The sequence below is a fragment of the Peromyscus leucopus genome, chromosome 6 (assembly GCF_004664715.2).
Source record: "Peromyscus leucopus breed LL Stock chromosome 6, UCI_PerLeu_2.1, whole genome shotgun sequence".
In the NCBI taxonomy this organism is placed as follows: Eukaryota; Metazoa; Chordata; class Mammalia; order Rodentia; family Cricetidae; genus Peromyscus; species Peromyscus leucopus.
This window is the reverse complement of record NC_051068.1, coordinates 58,382,282-58,386,549: the sequence shown is the minus strand read 5'-3', so window position 1 is coordinate 58,386,549 and position 4,268 is coordinate 58,382,282. Positions and strand designations below refer to the sequence as shown.

Genomic DNA, 4,268 nt, shown 5'->3' with positions numbered 1-4,268 from the left:
AGAAAGAGAAGAAAAAGTATTTCATTTACTGAGCAAAAGCACTAGCTTCAAGCTGGATCTGAAATATTTAGTTAACAACCTTAAATGTGTTGCTGTAGCTTTGTGAATCCCAGATTCTTTGGAAGAACAGGGTAATATTTATTTATTCTCAAAGGTTGTTATAGAGTACACTAGTTGCCTTTCTAATTGCTATGGCCGAACACCTGACACAGAGTCTGCAAGGCAGGGAGGGTTTATTTTGGACCTTTCAATGGTAAAGTTCACGACAGCAGGGAAAATATGCTGACGGAAGTGGGAGGCACTGTATACTTTGCATTCACTCTCAGGAAGCAGAGAGTAAATAGAAACGGGCCAGTTATAACATTACAAGGTCCACCTTAGAATCTTACTTCTTCCAGCCAGGCTCCACCTCCTACAGGGCTTAGAATCTTTTTAAACAGCATCACTACTAGAGTTCAAACACATGAGTTTGTGTAGGTCACTAGCTGGGTGACATAACACTATGGGGGCAAGAAGATGAGGAGGAGGAGAAGAGGAGGAAGGAAAGGATGAGGAGGAGGGTGGGAGGGAGTAGAGAGTGGTTATGGGAGGAGTTGGGGAAAATATTGAATATGATCAAAATACATTGTAAAAATAAATGAAACTTAGAAAGCGGGACATCTATCCTCATGTTGCAGAATGGGTGATGTTGAGAAAGGCAAGATTATTTTTGTTGGAAAGTGTGTCCAGTGCCACACTATGGGATAAGGAAACAAGTGTAAGACTGCACCAAATCACCATGGTCTGTTTATGTGAAAAACATGTCAGGTCGCTGGATTCTCTTACACAGATATTAACAAGAACAAAAGAATCACCTAAAGATAGCATACACTGATGGCATATTTGGAGAATCCCAAAAAGTACACTTCTGGAACAAAAAATAATCTTCACTTGAATTAAGAAGAAAGAAGAAAGCGCAGACCTAAAAGCTTACCATGAAAAGGCTACTAAAGAGTAATACCAGCCTTATTCATTATAAAGCAAATAACACACGGCTTTTGGTGTGTACTCCAATTTAATTCATACACCAGAATTCAGATCATGAATGGCTAAGAGTGTTTTTGTCACAGTCCTGTTTCAAGTAATATTTATTTGTAACAAAGTGGATATGATCTTTAAAACAAATCAAAACAAAACAAAACAAAAAACAATTCCAGTTTCGTAAATACTATCACTGCTCTCCCTCTCTCAAGATAAGATTGGACTTTATGAGACTTGATTAGAAATGTCCTACTTTTCACAAAGATGGTGGTGTTACTTCAGGGCCTATTGAATGGCTTTATACACAGATTCATATAACTGGGCAGATGAATATGTTTAAACACTGGGAAAATACTCTCCCTGTCTCAGAATCAAGTCTGTGTTTCAGTTTGTGTTTGCTTGTCTGTTATATGCAATAGTTTAAGGTCAGGAAGCAACTATCTATTCTTCATGATGCTGATGTAATTCGAATTCCCTATCAAAGGATACTGCTGCATTTTACCTCTGAATGGCATTCATTGCAGTTTATGTATGATATCAAATAAAGAGCATTTAACACTTAAAAAAGAAAGAAAACTCAAAACAAATTTAAAAAACACAGTAACAGTACTGGGGAGAATTATATGATTATCTCACAAAATGCAGGAAAGGCATTTAACAAGACATTATAGTTCATGATATTTCTTTTGTCACCGTGGGAATAAAGAGAATTTCTTGATCTGTTAAATGGCATTAAAATAAATTTGTTTGTAACAATAGTTCCAGTTGAAACTATTTATGCCTTCTATCTAAAACTAGAAAACTAAAATTAAGTACATCTTGGTATATCTTTTCATATCACTAAAAATCAAATTTTAAAGACTAATAATATAAAATGTTAATAAGAATAAAAAGCAAGCATATCTCTTCCGCATTCCATTTTGTGCTGCAAGCCACAGGAAAATGTAGTGGAATTCAGCTACTATCACAAAAGCTATTACTTAGAAAGATCGAGGACTTTTCTAAAGGTCAAGCCATGGCTTAAGAAGTCTTGGTGATATTTTAGCTTTTGCATATATATTAGCCAGTTCCTGCGATGATTTTCTTATGTGCTTCAAAGAACTCCTAACAGTGTATTTATTTGATATATTTCTCATGCATCCTAAGCCCAAAGAGCAAACAGGCCAAATGCTGTCTCCTGAAATAAGGTGAACACCCTGTAAGGAGACATCACCTGTCTCCTAGGCATAGGTTTATTTCTTGTGCAAATGAAGCTCAGGCCCTCCTTTCTCTCACAGCCCAAACGTCATTCCAGAGCAACTGACTCAGAACAAAAGGCCTTTTTTGCATACCAGGTGCAATGAAGTATTGAGGCAGGCCTCCTAGCTCCTAGCAGAGTTACCCTGTCTGGCCAATATATGGTGGCATAGGAAAATAGAGGCAGTTTTATTTTAGTGACTTATAGACTGCTTTACCTAACCACCTGTGAGACTGTAGTTTGAGCACATTTATGATACACCCATAATATTTCAACTAACTACTTATAAGAATATATTTTGAGCACATAAATTCCCTTCCTGACTTACTCCAGGCCTTATCTGACCCCACCTCCTCTATTCTCTCCCCTTTTGGGTTGCAAATGAAGCTGACTATCACAGCTCTTGTAGGGACCTTGGAAGTTTTTGTATTGTAAGAGTCAAGTGGCTGGCAGGTCAGGGACCAGTTCTAAGAGAGGAATGGAAAGGAACCAAGATAAAGAGAAATGAAGATGAAGATGAGGATGAGGCAAAAAGAGCTTAGAACTAGGATAGGACAGGAGAAGGGACAGAGAGGAGCTCAGTATAAGAAGAGAATTGAAGCTGTGTGGATAGAATCTTGACTAAAGAAAATAAAGTGAATGGACTAAAGCGTTTCATGTGCATAGATTCATTTTATATCAACAAAGATTAGATTATCAGATGGTTCTAGATTGTTCCCAGACCCTGGGAAAGAGCTTTTAAGGGGCTGGATCCCCTAAAACCTCGATAATTTTGGAAATCTAAGTGACCCAACACCGTTGTGCAAAGAACTGAAAACATCTGACAACAGAATCCTTTTAGAGCCAGGGACAATGAGCCTTGTGAACCTAAGGCAATGGGATGACTTGTGTACAGTGGTTCTGTTAGGCCCTGATTGTGGGGACCCCAAAGGACCACCATCTTGTATGTAAAAGCAAAGAGCCTTTTGTTTTTTAAGCTCCAAGCTTGATCTCTCTATATGTCCAATGCAGCAGAGAGAGCAGAGAGCCCAGAGCCCAGGCAGGGTGGTTTTTTTTTTGTTGTTTGTTTGTTTGTTATTTTTTTTTTTTGTTTTTTTTTGTTTGTTTGTTTTAATCATAGCAGAGGCTTGGGTGAGGGGATTTCCAGGGTTCAGGACCCTGATTGGCTGACATTTGTCTATGGGTATCTGTAGAAGGGAAATAGGTGTATGCTAGGCTCACAATCAACTGGCCCTCTTATGTAACCTTATTTAAGGGTCGGAATGTTTGGGATGTCAGCTACTTACACTTAGATGCTGGTCCATCCCTGGGTGGAGTCAACTTATGGATTTTCCTGGGTCCAGGTGTTGCCTGCCAGAAGCTGTGTGGTCAAGCTGTTTGGGGGCCTCCCACAGTTCAAGGCCATCTGAGGAACACATGAAGATTTTGTCTGTTAATAATACAACAAAAGTCTCTCAAAACTCACATATGTTCTTAGTGTCTTTACTCATAACACTCCAAAGTGGAAAAAAAACAGATGTCCACTATCAGGTACACAGATATCACTAATACTGTGTTGAACAAAGTAAAAATAACAAAACTGGGCTCTACATAGCAGTTGTTTATCAGGGAAGGTAATACCTGGATAAAACAATAAACAGGAAACAGGAATAAGCAAGGAAACTCACTAGAGTGTGGTGTAAATATATCCTCCGACCAACTTCCTGCCAGCTAAATGGGAACTCTGGAGCAAATAATAGTGTAATTAGTGGAACATGGCTTTGAGTACAAGTACCTCGCGGCCCTCCACCACCAGTGTTTTGTAGCTGCTTAGAAAACACACCAGGAAGAGCATGCCCTTAAGGTGCTGCCACTTGACTTAGTCATTGACTAAAGGATTTCTAAAAATAGGGTGACTTCAGCTGAAAGGTTGAAATAGGCCAGGAAGAGTTCACAGCTGGAGGCTGGCAGCTAGCTACATTCCTGTGGTCAGTGAAGGCCTTTCTGGAAGGGGTATTTAAGCAGTACATCT

The 4,268-nt window shown here is 39.1% G+C and overlaps 1 pseudogene; it reads left to right on the top strand.

Moving 5' to 3' along the window:
- The first annotated feature begins 678 nt into the window (after positions 1 to 678).
- On the top strand, positions 679 to 997 carry LOC114700474 (annotated as a pseudogene).
- The last annotated feature ends 3,271 nt before the right edge of the window (positions 998 to 4,268 follow it).